A 19,967-nucleotide genomic window follows, 5' to 3' on the forward strand; every position below is an offset into this window, starting at 1 on the left:
TTTCAAATTAGGGCAATTTTTCTTTGCACAAAAAGTAGTTGAAATAAATAAGAAAACCACACCTTTGAAGCTGAAAGAAAATCAGGGAGACCACTGAGTTTTTAATCCATGAGCATGTTTCATTTCAATATTTTGATTTGTCACATAATTAAGAATATCAGAATTTTTTCGAATATCACAATTTTTATTATTTTTAGTGTATTTTCTGCATGTTTGTAAGTGCACCTGTGTCACAACTCTAAATGACTTATTGAAGAAACCCTGCAGCACCCAACTACAAAGTTTATGAACAGCCTGACACTTGGGCCCGTGATTATAATTGTGGAGGTGTTTCTCAGCTAGGATAGGAAAAGGAAGAGCGACAGCCAATAAACATTGCCTTGGGCTAGGCTACATGAGCCATGAGGTCTCCATAGAATTCTCTGAACATTCCAAGTTGCTGAGTTCAAGATTGAATCAGGTTGGCAACATTGCATCCCGAGAGAGAAGAAAATTGAAAACAAACAAACAAAAAACACCGAATCAAGGAAAAAATACTTTACAATAATGATAGGACAGCAAAAACAAAAATTCTGAACCAGGAGAGGAAAAATAATAATGAAAACATATCTAAAAATTATTTACCACGAAAATAACTTGCACTGTAATTCAATTTTGAAGAGCATGGAAGTGACTCTAAAGAATACACTATAAACTTTTTTTAAAGGGTAAATAAATACCAGAAAAAGAATGACGTGATGGTAGATATCACAAACTGGTTTACATTAAAAATCCCAATTGGAAACTATGTGTTTTGGTTTGGTTTCCGTTGCTGAGATAAAATACTACCCAAAAACATCTAGGGAAGGAAAATATTTACTTTATCTTATTCTTCCAAGAGATAGTCTGTCACTGAGGGAAGCCAAGGTAAGAACTGAAGCAGATCAGAAACCCGGAGGCAGGAGCTGAAGCACCAATTAGTGGTCACTCGTCTGCCTCATGCTCAACCTGCTTTATATAACTCAAGATCCACTGCCTAAGGATGGCTCCACCCAGAACCACAGTGGATTGAGCCCTCCCACATTACACAACAATCACAAACATGCTTCACAGAAATGCCCAAAAGTCAGTCTGAAACAGGAAGTCCCCCAATTAAGGTGCCCTCTACCCAGGAATTTATAATTGCAACTGAAGCCATCCAGCACACTCTGTAAAGAAAACCATTAGGACACCCTTCTGAAACAGATCTCTTTTGAGCTAGTCACAGTCACTGAGAATTTGTCAGCGGCATATACTCCAGAACTTACACATAGCAAGTGAAGATATAACTAAAAAATAAAGCAAAAGCAAAATACAGAGGCATGAGTTAGACACACGGAATTCTGTGAGTTAGATGATGAAAGTTAACATTTGCATATTCATAAATTCAGTTTAAAAAGGAATGTTCTGAGACAGGCATGGCAGCTTAGGTCTAAAATCACAGCACTCAACAAGCTGAAGGATGAGAAATGCCACAGGTTTGAGTCCATCCTGGTCTTCAAATTGAAATCATGTCTAAAAAGCAAACTTAAAGCTTCTATAGCAACTAAATGTCCCAATGTTCAGCATCTATATGTCCTTCCTTCTTTCTCTGAAAGTGGGGCCCTGTCCACAGTACTTTTCCAAGTGACTGGTATGCACCGAACACTTCAGAAGACATGATTCTTAGCTGTCTTTATTGTGGAATAGTTTAGTAATTATTTCTAATATATATTGAACCAAACACAATAAAAATACAGGTGACACATTTCCAGATATGCATATATGCGTATGTGTATACATATATCTATCTATCTATGTAGATAGAGATATAATGTGTGTACCTTTGCTATATTTGTTGTTGCCATTACAAGAGATATATTTATATTTATCTCTTGTAATATTGCTATATTTATCTCTTGTAATGGCAATGTACAACAAATATTGTTTTACACTGATATTTTTCAAGGGCTAAAATATTTCTAAACCCAATTGGTGAAAGACTGTAAAAGAAAAAGAACAGTTACATTTGAAACAAAGGTTTTAAAACAAATCTAAATTTCTGCTTAAGACACATCATCTGTTGATATATATTGTTCCACCAAGCACACATTCAGAAGAAAGCTGAGAATAAAATATGAGTGTAATTATTTTAGAGCACTAGTCATTTGTTCTAAATGGTAAGACAAAGTTGAAAAAATGATATGGGCAGACATCTACTGTTGTTATCTGTGCTAATTACTATATTTGATATAATACTGACCTATTTCCATCTTCCATAGATTTGTATCTCATTTCTCTAGTGGATTCAACATAGAAAATATTTTATATATGCACATATATATCCATTATCAAATTTTTAATTGAAATACATCTTAAATTTTAATTAATTTGCAACTTCTTTGCAGAAGCCTGTGTCCATTATTTTGCACCTAGAAAATAAAAGACAGACTACATTTGTTATTAGTAGGAAAGTGTGAGAACATACATAGGTGAGAAATGGAGACACTGCAAATAGCATTTATGAAATGCTTCTGTTTTATAGTGTAAACTACAAATTCATGAAATTTGAAGGAGTTATTTTCCCTCTGCCTACCTCCTGAGATACTGGAAATGTACAATAACATGATTTTGTGGTAAAAGAGAAAATTTGTTCATTAAAATATGTGATTTGGAAAATTTTTTATATTTATCCACATTGCATTTATTTTATAACCAACTTCACTTATTTACTGCCCCAAATACTATTTCAAAGTCTATGTAATACATTTATCTCTTAAATTACTGTGCTTTACAAACCATGGTACCTAGTAAATTGCATAGCAAATAATCATTTTGTAACCTGTGCCTGAAAGCAAAACTTTTAATAAGGCAAGTGAAAATGCTGTTAATAACCTTACATTCTTGTGACTCAGCATCTATTTTTTAAGATGCACAGAATTTAAATTTCAATTTAATGTTATTTGTCAACTTTTATTTCCTATTCTTTTCCTTTCAGTTGAAGGATTATGATACAAACTCAGAATAAAGAACAGAACTTCATATAATGATTTGATTATAGCTTGTTAAGAATAGACTTGTTTTCCACTCATCATTCCCTCTTCAATTTTTCACTGAGCTGTGCTCTTTTAGAAATTTTGTTGAGTGGGAAGATGTGAGCGTATGTAAACATGTATTGAACAGCTGAACTGCAATGTTTATAGCCCTCAACAGGAGATTGCTCATTGGCACTAGTACAATGAACAGACATTTTCATGCTTGGCTTGTAATTGCAATATTGTATTTGAGGGAAAATGTGTTTGATAAAGAATGAAAACAACTCTACAGTTGCTCAGGAAGGTAATACTTGTTAACTAAATCAGTTTTACATCTCCTGATTTATATTTCATGAGCTTTATGTAACATTATGTTACAAAGTATGATGAAATGTTTAATTGAAATAAAACAAGGCTTAGTAAAATTAATTCTAATTTACCCAATTGAGTATAAAGAGGGGTCTTATGAAGTACTGTTTATACAAAATACAAACAATAGTAAATTCCCATTTTAATTATTTATCCCTTTTGAAAGAGGTGTTATCATTTTTAATGGCATTATTAAGATATATCTATCAAATGCTTGCTCTAGCTAAGAAAGGATTTTTCATAAACTTGATATAGTAGTCCCAAAGATTCATTCAGTGTTGGTCATTCAGATGTTAAGATATAGAAGGTAATGTAGGCACTAAGAGCTATAAATTTCCATCTTGAGACTGCTTTCAAGGTGTCCCAATGGTTAAGCTGTGTTGTAGTCTCATTTTAATTTAACTCCAGGAACACTTATTTTTTTCTTAATTCCTTCTTTTACCCATTCATTATTCAGGAGTGTGATGTTTAGTCTCCATGAGTTTGTGTAGTTACTGGAGCTTCTCTGCTGTTGCTTATAAGCTTTATTGCATTGTGGTATGATAGAATGCTAGAAATTATTTCCAAGTTTTTTTATTTGTTGAGATTGTTTTGTGCACCAGAATGTAGTCAGTTTTAGAAAACCTTGCAAGGGCATGTGATTGGAAAACGTATTGTTTGGTGCTTGGGTTGAATGTTCTGTAGATGTCTCTTAAGTCCATTTCATGAAGGTCATTTAATTCAGATGGCTCTCTATTTATTCTTTGTCCAGTTGACCTGTCTATTGAAGACAGTGGGGTATTAAAGTCACCTACTATTAATGAGTTGTGGTTAATCTATATTTTATAGTCCCAGAGTACTGATTTTATGAAATTGGGTGCTCCAGAGTTTGTTGCACAAATGTTCATGATTGTAAGATCTTGATAACTGTTCCTTTGATTAGAATGAAGTAACCCTCTTTATCTCTTCTTACTAGTAATAATTTGGAGTCTATTTTGTCAGATATTAGAACTGCAACACATGCTTTCTTCTTAGATCCATTTCCTTGGAATATTTTTATCCATCCTTTTACTCTAAGGTAGGGTCAATCCTTGAAGATGAGGTGAGTTTCTTGAAGACACCAAGAAGATGGGTTTCCTTTTGATACAGTCCTTTAGTCTGTGTCTTTTGACAGGGGAGTTGAGGTCATTTATATTTAGTGTTATTATTGAATGATATGTATTAGATACTGTCATTTTAACTTCTTTGTGTTTGTGGCCCTATTTTGTGTTTCCATTATTATACCTTTTGTTTGTTTTCTTTATGTAGATTATCAGGTATACTCATTCTATTCTTTGGTCCTTCATATTACTTTGAGTAGCTTCTGTAGGATGGTTTTGTGCACATGAATTCTTTCACATTATTAATGTCCTGAAAATTTTTCCATTCCCCTTAAACCATGATAGATAGTTCTTTTGGATAAAGTATTTGGAGTTGCAATCCATGATTGTTTAGAACTGGGAATACTTTGGTCTGGGCTCTTCTTTCTGGGCTTTCATACTTTGCATTAAAAAGTTAGCTGTAATTCTGAAGGGTTTTCCTCTATATGTAACTCTAGCAGAACTCAGTACCCTCTCTTTGTGCTGGACATTTAGTGTTTTATTATGATATGATGATGTGATGTGGGGAGTTTCTGTTCTGGTCATGTCTATTTAGTATTGTATGTGTTTCTTGAATCTCTATAAGTAAGTCTTTCCTCGATTCAAGGAAGTATTCTCCTATAATACTGTTGAAGACCCATTCAGTGCCATTGGTCTCAGATTCTTCTGTTTCTGTATCCCTATAGTTTATCAATTTGGTCTTTTCATATTGTCCCCCATTTCCTGAATATTCCATTACTGTGGTTTTTTTTTTAATTGTACATAGTCCTTGCCTAAGGAGTCCCGATCTTCAAATATTTCATGCATTGTTGATACTCTGTTTTCCATTTCATTCATTTAGTTTTTGAGGCATTCTTCTATTATTTTTAATTGGCTTATTGAGTTTCTCACTCCCATGTTCATTTCCATTTGGGTTTCCTTCACTATTTTTATCTATTTTGTGAATTCACTTGACATATGTTCTCCCTCATTTGTGGATTGTAACAACAATTCCTTATATGTGAGTATATATTCTGATGTAATACCAGAAGCAAAGAAAATGAAAAGGGTAAAGGGAGGGAAAGGAGAAGAAAGAACTGGAAAGAGGGAGATATTAGGGAACAGATTTTACCAGGGTGGAGGTGGGAAAAGTGGTAGTGTTCAACTGAGAGGAGAGAAGTTGGGGACATGCAAGCAGCACTGTGTTGAGGGTGTTATGGGGAGGAGGGTGGGTGATAATGGAAGTCCTGGGAATGGGGAGGAAGTAGGGAGCTCAGATGGGATGAAAAAGAGTAGAGATAAATGAATCTCGGGGGATTAGGGAACCCAGAAGGAAATGTGCTGCCCCTAAAACCTCACAAGAAGTGCACATACAGTGTCTAAACATTACTGCATATGTATAACTATGGTATGTCTGACAAGGAACACAGTGACAGAAAGACAAGACCTTGCTTTAAATGGCTGGTGAGAGTCATCCAAGAGACTTCCAAATCTAAAAGCTAAGAGCTGATAAAGATATAATATTATAGAGGGATTCAGTCAAACTTACTCTGCTGTGTAAATATCAAAAAAGTACATATTTTTTCCATGGCAATAACGTTACATTTAATTACTCTGTGTCACGTGGAAGTGAATTTAAGAAACTTCAGTGTCTATTAAAAGTGGATATGTGTTTATCATTAAATGAAAACAATGTTTTGAGAATCTTATCTAAATAAACTCTCATAAGTCAATATTTAAAAAATTTTTCCTATACATATTGAAGCAAAAATCTTGTTTGCATTCAGTAATAGATATTAGGTTATTTATAAACTACCACTTTGCAAGACATTAGATAATAGAAGGACAGAAATTATTTAAAAAATAATTTTGAATCTCCTATATTGTATGACTCAAGATACCTGAATTTTTTCAATTTTGTAATTTCATTGAAATTTTGTGTTTTTCATGCAGATCATCTCAATAATTCTTAACCATCTTTATACTCCACTTCCCACTGGCAAGCTCCCATAGTCCCCCCACTGCAATTCATACATTCTGTCATTTGTCTTAAGGCTTATTATGTTATGCTATATTACCCAGACATGGTGCCTCAATGCAAATTCATCTAGCTAGGTCTAATCAGCCTATCTAGAGCCTCTCCCTTTAGGAAGATCAGCTCTTTCTCATCAAGCAGTAATCAGTTGTCAATATTTCTTCATCTAATATTGGGATCATCTTTCCATTTCCCTGGTTGTATGCTGAGTTTTTGTCTATATAAGTTTTCATGGTTTCTGTTCATGCTGACACCAATGCTGTAGGTTTATATGAACAGGGTACAAGGAGCTTGTAGGACTCTATTTCCATATGGTCATGTGCCTCCTCCCTGACTCTGACAATCTTTTTGCCCCCTGTTCTGCAATGCTTCCCGAGACCTAAGTGGGTGAAACTTAATATAGGAGTTCTGTCCAAGAATCAGTATTTTTTAGACTCAGTTTCTACACTTTGACCATTTGTGATATTTTGGATTCTTGGCCCTTTGTTGCATGAGAAAGCTTAATTAATCAGAATTGAGATTTTCATTATTGTATTTTTTACCCCTTGTTCTATGTTCCATGAGTCTTAGATGTAGAGGTCACATAGATATACCATTTAGGCTTTGGAAATCAATAGTCAATGTCAGTGTGTGGCCAGTTATCATACTCTGTTATAGTCTACATCTAGTGCAAAAGAAGCTTCTTTTATGAGTGGTTACTGGAATATTTGTCTTTAAATATAAAGATATATATTTTGCACATAATTACAAATTACATTAGTGTATGAAGATGACAATTTTGGGGTTTTCTCTAATATCTATGACCTCTCCATCCATATGTATTTGGTTATGTTTACAGTGTCACACTTTAGTTTCCTCCCACTGAGTGTGCTGTTAGTCCAATTTCATAGCTGTGATTGTCCCCAAGATAAAAGTGTCACTACTGCACCAATGTTCTATGTTGTGTAGGTCACTGATGTGCTATTTGGTTTTGAAGCTGGTGTTGGACCATCGACTGAAGTTCTCTCTTAGCACCTTGCATGGTGCTTTCAAAAGATAGCTAACTCTCAGTGGAAGCGGCTTCCAGCTCAGTTCCAGCTCCACTGCACCAAATCCTGTGTCTAAAGTATATTTTGTCTTCAGCCATAGGGTCTTACCTTCAAGTTCTTCAAGTTCTGGGAGGCCATCAAGGGCTATGGCAATAGCCTGTATCATTTGGAGAATTTTTTGGACTACCCTGGCTAAGAGCTCAAAGAAAGATTTCTCCTGTCTAACACTGTTTCTTGTTATGTAGCCTTTAGCAATACACGTGAACTCATTTAAAGATATTTTATGTGTAATTGATCATCAGGTTGTTGTACTAATTGATTTCCTCTGTTTTTTTTTTTTTACACCAGCTAGCCATTATTTAGCTCTCCTTTCTCTTCCTATCTAACCCTTGCACCATGACATCCCTATTTAAAGTATCCTCTTTTCCCTCATTTCTCTCTTGATAATATCTGTCTCCTGCAGTCCCACATTTCTTGAGCTCCTTCTTTCTCTTTATCCCCAAAGTTCCTTATATAACTCTCCCTCCCCCTTCCCATTTAAATACTAATATTTTATCCATTTCTCCCTTAGTTACACCTGTCTCCTACTATTCCAGGAGGGAAAGGGAAAGAAGGAATCTAAGAGAAAGCAGTAGAAGACAAAATTTTGCAAATTTACAAGAGAAAAAAATATTAGAATTTTTATGGCATGTACTTTTCATTCAGTCACAGCAGTCAAGGTTTGTGAGCTATATACTACAAACCAGTTTTACTTCTCTAGACATTTTCCTTTTCATATACATTATTACTGAAACAAAGATTGCTGCATCAATTAATGACTAAATAAATGTTGATAAATTCATAGATACAAGAAATAACTATTTTATTTTGGGGTCTGGAGAGATGGCTCAGTGGTTAAGAAAACTGTTTTTGCAGAAGACCAGGGTTTGAATCCCAGCACCCACATGGCAGCTAACAACTGTCCATAACTCCAGTTCCAGGGGATCTGACACTCTCTTCTGTCCTCTGCAGGCATTGCACTACAAGGGTGCACTTCCCTACATGCAGACAATACACACATACACATAAAATCAAAAGAATAAATAAAATAAAAAAATAACTTTTAATATTGAACTTTATTGAACAATAATGGATGTGCTGTTGGGCCTGGAGAGATGGTTCAGCAAGTAAAAAACACTGGTTGTTCTTATAGAAGATCCTGATTCAAATCACATCACTCAGATGGTGGTTAACAACCATTTGTTTCACTAGTTCCAGGGGATCCAATACCTTTTTCTGTACTCTTCAGAGACTGCATGGCATGGGTGCACTTACATATATGCAGGAAACACATTCTTATACATAAAATATCTTTTTTAATTCAAAGATTATTGGTTCACTACAGTTTTCAAATTGACACACCCAAGAAGAGGGAAGCTTAATTAAGGAATTTCCTCCTTTGGATTGGCCATTGCCCTTGTCTGTGAGGCATTTTCTTAATTGCTAAACAATGTAGGTAGTCCCAGGCCATTAGAGACAGAAACACCATTGAGTAGGTAATCCTAGGTCGCATAACAAAACAGACTGAGCATAGTTCAGGAAACATCCTCCAGGGGCCTTGCTTTAGTTCATCCCTCCAGGTTCCTGCCCTGGCTCCCCTCAATGATGAACTGTAATTATGACACATAAGTGAAATAAACTATTTTCTACTCAAGTTGGTTTGGGTTAATGATTTATCCCAGCAATAGGATACTAAGTATTTTAAGCTTTACAGATTTTATGTTGCAGATGTGTATATCTCATAAAGCAAGATATTATAGCAGACACTTCAATTAGCAACTTTTTCTAATTTTCTTTTATAATTTGTGTATATATACATATATTCATCATTTCACAAATAAGAACACTTAAAATTATTTAATGATCATTTGTCTTAAAATTGATATAAATTCCATGAAGTTTTTTCAAAAAAATTCTGAGTATTAATTTTATTTTGATTCAGTATAAAAAATACATGTCCACTCATCAACTGTGGGACATTTACGTTGCTTCCATCTCTTAGCTATTCTGAAGAGAGCATCAACAAACATGGATGTACATGTGTCTCTGCGATAGGATGAGTTCTTTGGGTATCATGTACAAGTGTCTATGTGGTAGGATGAGTTCTTTGGGTATATGCCAAGGAGTGGTATAATTGGGTCAAACGGTAGGTTCATTTGTAGTTTTTTTTCAGAGTTCTACACACTGCTTTCCATAGGGGTTGAACCAGTTTCCAGCCCCACCAGCAGTGGATGAGTGTTCCCCTTTCCCCACATCTTCTCCAACATGTGGTATCATTTGTTTTCTTGATTTTAGCCAGTCTGCCTGGGGTAAGCTGAAATCTTAAAGTGGTTTTAATTTGCATTTCCCTAATTATTAGTGATGTTGAACATCTTTTAAGATGTTTCATAGCCATCTTTACTTATGTTGAGAACTCTCTGTTTAGCTCCTTAGCCCGTCTTTTAATTGGGTTGCTTCTTGTTTTGGGTCTCTGTTTTTTAAGTTCGTTATATATTCTGGTAATTAAACCTCTATCAGATGTATCGCTGGTGAAGATTTTCTCCCATTCTGTGGGTTTTCTGTTTGTTTCCTTGGTTGTCTCCTTTGATGTACAGAAGCTTTTTAGTTTAATGAGGTCCCACATGTTAATTCTTGCCCTTGTTTCCTGGGAAATTGATGTCCGGTTTAGAAAATCCTTTCCTAGGCCTATATCTTGTAGGTTATTCCCAATAGTCTCAGAGTTTCAGGCTTTACATTGAGGTCTTTGAACCATTTGGACTTGAATTTTGTGCAGGGTGAAAGACAGGGGTTTAGTTTCATTCTACAAGTGGAGATCCAGTTTTGCCACCACCATTTGCTGAACATGCTGTCTTTCCTCCAGTTAATTTTCTTGGCCCCTTTGTCAAATATCAGGTGGATGAAATTACATTTACTCATATTTGGGTCTTCAATTTTGTTCGATTGGTGTATGGGTTTATTTTTGTGCCAGTACCATGTTGATTTTATGACTATAGCTCTGTAATACAGCTTGAAATCTGGTACAGTAATCCCCCTGGCATTGCTCTTAGTGCTCAGGGTTGTTTTGGCTATCCGAGGTCTTTTGTGCTTCCATATGAATCTTAGGATAGTTTTTTCCAATTCTGTGAAAAATGTCATGGAGATTTTGATTGACATTGCATTAAATTTATATATGAGTTTTGGTAGGATGGTCATTTTCACAATGTTAATTCTTCCAATCCATGAGCATGGGAGGTCCTTCCAACTTCTGTTGTCTTCCTCAAATTCTTTCTTTAAAGATTTAAAATTTTCATTGTAGAGCTCTTTAATGTCTTTGGTAAGGCTTTCTCAGAGATATTTATTTATTTATTTATTTTTGCAGCTATTGTGAAGGGGAGTGTTTCCATGTGCTCTTTCTCTGATTGCTCGTTATTGGTATATAGAAAGGCGGTAGAATTCTGTAGGTTAGTTTTGTAACCAGCCACTTTACTGAACGTGTTAATAATTTCTAAAAGTTTTCAGGTGGAATTTATGGCATCCCTTAGATATCATATCATCTGCAAAAAGGGGTAATTTGATCTCTTCTTTTCCAATTGTTACTCCTTTAATTTCCTGCTCTTGTCTTATTGCTCTTGCAAGAGTTTCAGGTACTATGTTAAAGAGAAGTGGGGATAGTGGGCAGCCTTGTCTGGTTCCTGATTTCAATGGGAATGCTGCCAGTTTTTCTCCATTTAGAATGTTGTTGGCTGTGGGTTTGTTATATATGGCTTTAATTATTTTGAGGTATGTTCCCTCCAGTCCAATTCCCTCTTGGACTTTGAACATAAGTGCTGAATTTTGTCAAAGGCCTTCTCTACATCTATTGAGATGACCATGTGGTTCTTGGCTTTGAGTCCATTTATATGATTTATGACGTTTATTGACTTATGTATATTGAACCATCTCTGCATCTCTGTGATAAAGCCAACTTGGTCATGGTGGATGATCTTTCTGATGTGTGCCTATATGTGATTTGTAAGTATTTTGTTAAGAATTTGTGCATCTATGTTCACTAAGGATATGTGTCTATAATTTTCTTTTTTGGTTGTATTTTCACCTGGCTTTGCTATTAGAGTGATGCTGGTTTCATAGAAGGAATTTCAAAGTTCTTCCTCCATTTCTATTATTTTGAATAAATTAAGTAGTATTGGATGTAGATCTTCTTTAAATGTCTGATAGAACTCTGGTGTAAATCCATCTGGTCCTGGGCTTTTTTCAGTCGGGAGGTTTTGTATTACTGTTTCAATTTCTTTTTGTGTTATGGGTCTGTTTAAGCTGTTAATCTCTTGTTGGTTTAGTTTTGGTGGTTCCCATGCCTTTGGATATCCATCCATTTCTTTTAGGTTTTCAAATTTAGTAGCATGTAGGTTTTTAAAGTATTCCCTTATAATGTTTTTTATCTTTCTGGTATCTGTTGTGATGTTTCCCCTTTCATCTCTGATTTTATTAATTTGGAGGTGCTCTTTCTTTCTTTTGGTTAACTGGGCTAGTGGTCTGTCAATCTTATCTTTTCAAAGAACCAGCTCTTGGATTCGTATTGTTTTCTTTGTTTCTAGTTCATTAATTTCTGCTCCAATTGCTTTCCAATTTTTTGATGTAGGCACTTAGAGCTATAAACTTCCCTCTAAGAACCGCTTTCAGCATGTCCCAGAGGTGTTGTTGTGTTGTATTGTCCTTTTCATTTAATTCCAGGAATACTTTTATTTCTTTCATTTCTCTTTTGACCCATTCATCATTCAGGAGTGTGTCGTTTAATCTCCATTTGTTCATGTGGTGGTTAGGGTTTCTTCGGGTGTTGATCGTAAGCTTTACTGCATTGTGGTCTGATAGAATGCACGGAATTATTTCAATCTTTTTGTATTTGTTAAGGTTTTTTTGTGCCCCAGTATATGCTTGATTTTGGGAAGGTTCCATGGGGTGCTGAGTAGAAAGTATGTCTTTTGGTGCTTGGATGGAATACTCGGTAGCTGTCTGTTAAGTCCATTTAATATAAGGTATTGTTTAATTCAGATGTCTTTCTGCTAACTCTCTGCCCTTTTGACCTATCTATTGGAGATAGTGGGGTATTGAAGTCGCCTTCTGTTAATGAGTTGGGGTTAATCTGGGTCTTAAAGTCCTGTATTATTGTTTTTATGAAGTTGGGGGCACCAGAGTTTGGTGAATATATGTTCATGGTTGTAATACCTTCTTGATTCATTGTTCCTTTGATCAGAATGAAGTGGCCCTCTTTGTCTCTTCTGTTTAGTTTTAGTTTAAAGTAAATTTTGTCAGAGATTAGAATTTCTATGCCTGCTTTTTTCTTAGTACCATGCAACCTAAGTGTCCCTCAATTGGCAAATGGATAATGAAAATGTGGTTCATTTATTCAATGGAGTTTTACTCAGCAGTAAAGGATGATAAAATAATGATATTTGCAGGTAAGTGGATGGAACTAGAAACTGTTATACTAAGTAAAGTAATACAGACTCAGAAAAAAAAATTGCCATATGTTCTCCCTCATATGTGGATCCTAGAACCAGTCTCTGATAAATAAGTATACAACCAGACATAACTACAGAAACCAGGATAATGGAAAGGAAACAGGGAGGTAAAGGAAAAGAAATAACCTGAAAGAGAAAAACAGTAGGAAATAGGCCTTAATAAGGGAGATATCGATAAAAATTGGGTTAATTTGAGGGAAGGGGAGGGAAGAGTTTACGAGGAACCTAGGGCATAAAGGGAAAGAAGGAGCTCAAGAGAGGTTGGACCACAGGAGAAGGGTATTATTATGTGAGAAAGGGGGAAAAATGGGGCCACCTTAAAGGGGAAAACCATGTTGGAGGGGTGAGATAATGTGAGAGATAAACAATGCCTAGCTAGCTTTGAAAATCAGTGATAACCATATTACTCCCACCACCTATGGACAAATTATACATAGCAGACCAAGAAATATATGTCTAGGTAATGTTTATCTGAGAACAACTGGTCTTTGCCTAATATTTATCTACATGACACACACTAATTAAAAATACCAGACTGGTGGAACTAACCTTCTTGGGTGTTTAACAGAAATACTTTGAGGTCTATAATAATTTGGTCAGAGGTACATAAAGGAAACTTTTTGCTCCTGCCCTCCTTGGTCTACTAGTTCCAGGGGACTATGAGCATCTCTCAAAATGTCCTATAATGGTGGTGGGTCACCTGTCCTCTTGATCAAGGAGGCCGAGGAGACCCCACCAGATGTGCTTGAACCAGTGTCCAATCTATAAAGAGGAGGGTCAACACAGAGGAATCATTTCCTCCATGCTTCCAAGTGAAGCCAATCATGGTAGAGCAGGACCTTTGACTTATCCTTACATAGGTGGAACTGGTAAAAGAAAGGAGGTAGGGGCTCCTCCCAAGCCCATGTGACCCCTAAGGAACAGATCCTTAAACGACCTTAAGAGTAAAAATAAATACGTTTATCTGGACCAACTGTGTGGCCTTAAACACCCAAAAGGAAAGTATAACCAAAGATTAAAGGGGCCAATATAATTTCATAAGAGACCATATGTACAGCTACAGGCTACCTAGTAAGCAACTATGCCAGACTGGTGATACCTGCTTCTGAGTTCTTGGCCAAGTTGGCCAAAGCGACTCCCAGATAGCAACCCAGTATAGAACTGGGAAATTGAACAGCAGACCCCAATCTTATCCAAAGGAATATTGACAACTGAGTACTGCTAGATGAGGAACAGCTGACCCTCCTAAAAAAAAGACCTCTAGATAGTCTGACTAGATTCACCAGAAGGATAAGTAATGGGGAATGGCTGGGGGTGCTGACAATACAGCAGGCAGTAGCAGGGATATTAGAGTATAATGGCTCTAGTGGGGGGAGGGGGGCTATGGGAGGGTGCTACCTGAGAAGTGGGTCTATAAAAAAAAACTTCAAAGCAATAAAATTTGCTCCTTAATAACTAGTAGTTGTTAAAAACATTACCATTGAAATCTACCTGATGACTTTATATCCATGCTCAGATGCTTCCATGCTCAGATGCCAAGGACCTCAGAAAGTAACTGACTGTGACTAGTAATAATCTGATATAGAGATTAGAAACGCATGTGCAAACATCTTAATGTCAATTGCATTAAAAATGAAGTTTTCTGCATGAAATTCTGTATTTTAATAATGAAACGGAGATCTTGTTCAAAGTTTAAAACCTCATTTAATTTTATGTTTTATAGGTTTTATACAGAATACAATATTGTATAACTGTATTAACTCAACTGTAAACCTAATAATTTGCAGTTGATTTTGAAAGAGAAGCACCTTAGCTCTGGAAATTGTTATTGAATATGTCAATGCTGTTGTAACGAAATGCCTCTTCTAATCATTTGGTTATATAATAAATAATTTAAAAATAATAATAATAATTAGTAGAAGTGAAAAATATTAACATTGAAATTCACCTGATGACTTTATATCCATGCTCAGAAGCCAAGGAGTTCAGAAATTACCCTACTGTCACTAGTAATAGATATATAGAGATTAGAAATGCATGTGCAAACATCTTAATATCAATTGCATTGAAAATGAATTTTTCTGTATGAAAATGTGTATTTTATAGTGAAATGGAGATCTTTTTTAAAGGTTAAAACCTCATTTAATTTTATGTCTTATAGGGTTTATACTGAGTAAAATATTGTATAACTGTAATAATTCAACTGTAAACCTAAAAATTTACAGTCAATTTTGAAAAAGATACATCTTAGCTCAGAAAATTATTATTGAATATGTCAATGCTGTTGTAATGAAATGCTTCTTCTAAGTATGTGGTTGTTAAATAAATAATAAACTGAAAAAATATATGTCTTAGAACTTAAACCAATAGATCAGCTATAAGCCCAGTTATGTGAAAAGATGTTGCTATGACTGGGAATGTGAACGCCTAGAAAGATATTTATGTACTAAACAAACAAACTAGTAAAACTAGTGTAGAGGCAAATAACCTTAATTATAAATCCTTAAATAAAATGGACCCTAAGATATCATCATGACAAGAGAATCATATGTTAAACTTTCTTAATATGCATATTGCATGTATGTTTGTATATGCAAGATACATAAGAAGGGAGTGGTTCTCAAATGTGTGACTTTTGTTCTAGCTTGTTAAATGACCCTTTCAACAGAAGACAGTAAAATTCTAGAAGACTAGCAGAGAGGAAAAGTTCCTTCATTCTTTTGGTATAGCAATGTGAGGAGGGTCATGAATGGTAAATTATGGGTATTCAATGAAGCTTGCCAATGTAGATAACTGCCTTGAGTTTATACTCTGCTGAGATTCTGAAGTTTTCTTCAGTGTTTATGCTTTGTTCTTTCTGACAGAAGCATTGGAATAGAAATTAGGATATATTTTGTCTTCCCAAATGTGTGTCTTCTGTTCTTGCTTTTCAAAAATAGTTTTTTTTGTGTAGTTGAGTAAGTGTGGGGTGAGACGGTGGGGTCGGCAGCCGGGTTGTCAGGTGCTTGGGAGGGAAGAATTAAATGTTGTCAGCCATTTTGGACTAGAGATTTTTGGTGCCAAAAGAATTGGTCTTTTGTTCTTGTTTCCAAATCTTGAGATGATCAAGTTCCCACAGCTGGGAAGCCAGGGCTGCTTTTCTCTAGGTTAGGAAATAACAAGTAAGAAATATATATATGATGCTGGAAACTTGTAAAATCAAACTGCTAATAAATGAAAGGCTCGAAACAGATGTATGTTTGAAGTTACCAAGAAAATGATCACAAAAGCAGTAGAGTCAAGAAGACCAATGGAAAACCATTTAGGAGAGAGCCATAGAAAACGTGCACTTCAGAAGAGAGATGTAACCAGAGAACTCAAAAAAGAAAAATATACAGTGTATGCCCTCAAAAAGGCAAAACAATTTTCATTCATGTACATGAGATCACAGAAATAGATAATCAGATATACCAATGCCTGCAATCAAAACTTTCATGAAAGCGTAGCACTTATGTGTGAGAGGACCCTCACTGAAGAGAAGCCCTGTTGATATGAGATGTGTGAAAAAACCTTCATCCAAAGCTCGAATCACATCTTCTACCAGAGGACTCACAGCTGAGAAGTCTTTTAAGTGCAGCAAATGTGAGAAGAGCTTTTGGCACCACTTAGCCATTTTAGGACACCAGACAACACACTAGGGCAGAAAGTTTTATACATATGATATCTGTGGCAAGAATTTTGGTCAAAGCTCTGACCTGCATGTCCACCAGGGAAGCCACACAGGTCAAAAACCATACCTGTGTGGTAAGTGCAATAAATGCTTCAGTCGAAGTACAAACCTCATAAGGCACTGAAGAACTCACATAGGTGAGAAACCATTTAAGTGTCTGAAGTGTAAAAAGGCCTTTAGGGGGAAGTCAGATCTTATTAGTCACCAGAAGACTCACACTGGCAAAAGGCCCTACAAGTGTAACAAGAATGAGAAAATTTACCAACATTGTTCAGCCATCATTGTACACAAAAGAGTTCATACTGGAGAGAAGCCCTACAAGTATGGTGCCTGTGAAAAGTGCTTCAGTCAGAAGTCAGACCTTATTGTACACCAGAGAGTCCGTACAGGCGAGAAGCCATATAAATGTCTGGAATGCATAAGTTTTACTCGGAGTCCCAAACTCTTTAGGCACCAGGCAACTCATACCTTCAAATGCCTTAATATGGGGAAAGTTTCAACTGTGGCTCAGACCTCATTGTACATCAGAGGATTCACATGGAAGAAAAGCCACATCAGTGGTCCACATGTGAGAGTGGCTTCCTCCTAGGCATGGACTTCTTTGCCCAAGAGAAAATGAGGACTCAAACAGCAGAGCTGTATTACAAATACAGTGTCTGTGACAAAAGCTTCTGTCACAGCTCAGCCCTTCTTCAGCACTGGATGGTGCATATTGGTGAAAAATACATCTGCAGTGTGAGTGAGAAAGGTCTTGAACTCAGCCTTCTCATGCAGAAACCTCACAGAAGTTTGACTAGCAAGAAGTTACAGAACATTAAAACATGTATTTACACATCAGAACTCATTATCATAAAGAACCCCAGATGAATTTCAGATTTTCCTCAGAGCTCAGACTTCACTGGGGACCAGAGAGTCTGCAGTCTTAGGAGCGTAAGAAAGGCATTACAGAGTGGCCTGACCTGAACACCTTTTTTGGCCACTACAGTGAGAAACTTCACAGATGTTCTGAGTTTTGGAAAATGTTTAGTTTGAGCTCAAACTGGGAGCTCTCAAGAAGATTCCAGGGCAGCAAGCCTTACCTAGGCAGCATGCAAGTGCTACTGCAGTGCTCAGCCCTTGGCAGCACCAGAGAGCTCCCATCAGGGAACAGCTGTTTAAATGCTTCCTGTTCACAGTGCTACAGACAAGACAGGATGTACATTTCACTGTACACCACAGAATATTCTCTGGGGAGAAACTCCAGAGGTTATGAAAATAGCTTCTAGCAGAATCCTGGCTTTCTTACCCATTAGAGGAGCCATACTGGTAAATGCAAACTTGCCTTGAGTATGGCAGAAACATTTCTTGGAGAGCCTTACTTGGATGTGCATCCCCTAAGACAAAAATCAGTGGAAAGATCTAAGTATCCAAATGAGAAAAGATGGCTTGATTTGAGTTCTTGGGGTATATCAGGGAACTCATGTTGGCAAACATCCTACAAATGTTTGGGAATTTGAGAGGCTCGAAGTTGCTGTCTGATTGGGTCCCTGAGAACCTGTTCTGCAGTGAGGTTGCTCCAGTGAAATCTAGCTGTGGGTCAGAATCTACTCCATGTTGAAAAGAAGAGCTGTTCTCAGAAGCGGCTAGACCATGTTGTAGGGAAACTAAATGGAGTTGGTATGGAAGTTTTTGAGATACCCAGAAGAGTTTTCTGGGAGGAGCTAGGGCATGTCAGAATAGGCATGATGGGTAACTCAGGTAAAGAAACTTTTTTTATCTGAACCGATTAGCAATTGCTTTACTTTTATTTTTATTTTTTAAATCCATAAATCCAGCAAAGGACTGGATTGTGACCTTCCGTTGTGAAGTAGGGCATGTGTTATGTTGGAAGAAAGGAATCCATTGATTTTTGCCTCCTGTTTTTTTTTTTTTTTTTCCCTTCCTTTAAAAGTTTTAAAATCTAATTTCGTGGCTAGAGTGGGAATTGTGTGTTGTCAGCAAGTGGAGAACCTTTTGCAATCTGTGAAAAGAACAAAGAAGCTACTTTGGATTAAGATTCCCAGCAGTTTTCTCAGCCCCAGCAAATGGCAGAATGTTCAGCTGTTTGCTCAGCGTCAAGGCCTGCCTTCAGAATTGCCCTTTTCTCTAAAATATCTGTACATTATCATTGGTACTTGAAATTGCAAGTTTAGAGATTCATTTCTTTTCAACCCAAAGTACAGTCCAAATATGATGAGGTAATAGTATCCAGCTTTTTTGTGACTTGCTTTATCATCTCTTTCAGTGGTAGAACCCTCAGCTGCTCCAGCTCTAGGGGAGCATGAAGACTGAGGGAGCACAGAGGTGAAACATAGCGAGGTGCTGATGAAGGAGCAGGACCTTCTCTCTGAGTCCTGGCTCCAGAGCTCATGCTCTTCCTTCCCTTGTCCGGTTCCTTGTAGCCAAGCAAGCCTCATGACACTTCTTTATTTATTTCAGCTCTGCCAAGGAAATAAATATACCTTTAAGGCCCAGGGAATGATTGCAATCAGCACAATAGATAGTACATGCTTGGCCTACAATGTCAGATTCTAAATCCTAGAAAGGAAAGTGGCTGGGTAAAGTGGCTGGGAGAGGCACTAGGGTTCAAGGAGGAGTGTTTGTTTCCAGTGCAGCACGCTGTTGATTGTCCTTAACATACTCTGGATAGTCCATGGACCCTGACTCTAAATGGTCACTTCTCAGTGTTTTCCTTCCTTTGGATTAAAAGACACTTAATAGATACTTCATTTCTTGTAGGATATGGGTCTCTGTAAAATATTATTTTGTTGCTAGTCAGAGCCATCTTTAGCACACCCCATATTAATTCCAGGGGTACTATTATTTTGATTCCGAAGTTGGTCAGCTGCTACTTTGTGGATATAAGCATTCATCCTGAGGGCTCATGGATGTAGTCCACATGAGAAATCTAGTTCCCAGAATTTTTTCTCTTACAAAACAAATTCTATAAATTTATTTAATCTGACATGTTCTGGTAATATTTATAAATAGCTCATTCTATAAAGTTTTCCAGTGTGATAGAACACACATGATATGTATTTTTCTGTTTGGTGAAAATCATGCCAATTACTAGCATTAGGTTTGGTCACTGGGATACTGAAAATATTAATACTGGGTGTTTGATATGGCAGTAATAAAAATTGGT

General features: G+C 36.4%; 1 pseudogene; it reads left to right on the top strand.

Moving 5' to 3' along the window:
• The first annotated feature begins 16,384 nt into the window (after nucleotides 1-16,384).
• LOC103744295 lies at nucleotides 16,385-17,671 on the top strand (annotated as a pseudogene).
• Nucleotides 17,672-19,967: the final 2,296 nt, after the last annotated feature.

Source organism: Nannospalax galili, unplaced genomic scaffold, assembly GCF_000622305.1.
Source record: "Nannospalax galili isolate Female #2095 unplaced genomic scaffold, S.galili_v1.0 scaffold600, whole genome shotgun sequence".
Classification (NCBI taxonomy): Eukaryota; Metazoa; Chordata; class Mammalia; order Rodentia; family Spalacidae; genus Nannospalax; species Nannospalax galili.